The sequence below is a fragment of the Penaeus monodon genome, chromosome 22 (assembly GCF_015228065.2).
Source record: "Penaeus monodon isolate SGIC_2016 chromosome 22, NSTDA_Pmon_1, whole genome shotgun sequence".
NCBI classification, from domain to species: domain Eukaryota; kingdom Metazoa; phylum Arthropoda; class Malacostraca; order Decapoda; family Penaeidae; genus Penaeus; species Penaeus monodon.
Genome location: NC_051407.1, coordinates 10,341,068 through 10,341,373, shown reverse-complemented (window position 1 = coordinate 10,341,373; position 306 = coordinate 10,341,068). Strand labels below are relative to the sequence as shown.

Here is a 306-nt window from a genome sequence, read left to right as displayed (position 1 = left end):
GAGCGTGTGTATGTGGCTGTACGCCTTAACTGATAACACAGATGTCTTGTATTACTTGATCACGCATTAGTGAATTGACATCAGTGTCCAAAATGGCTCATTGGTACATTTTATTTATTTTGACAGAATTTACTAATTTTCTGTTTCCTTACAGTGCAGTCCCGGCTACCGGTTGCGCTTCAGGGAGGAGGGAAGTGAGGCACGCCCAGGAACATCGCCAAAAGGAATCCCACTGATGACTTTCCAGTTCATTATTTTCTGAGTATCTTTGGAGGGAGAAATATGCATATCATCTTAAATATAGTT

The 306-nt window shown here is 41.2% G+C and overlaps 1 long non-coding RNA gene across 1 annotated transcript in view; it reads left to right on the top strand.

The window, feature by feature from the left end:
• LOC119586934 overlaps positions 1-306 on the top strand; it is a 12,187-nt gene that overhangs the window by 11,048 nt on the left and 833 nt on the right. Inside the window, exon 2 of the long non-coding RNA XR_005229982.1 lies at positions 155-306. This exon is cut by the window's right edge and continues 833 nt beyond it. This is a non-coding gene — a long non-coding RNA (uncharacterized LOC119586934). The remainder of the gene's footprint in view (positions 1-154) is intronic.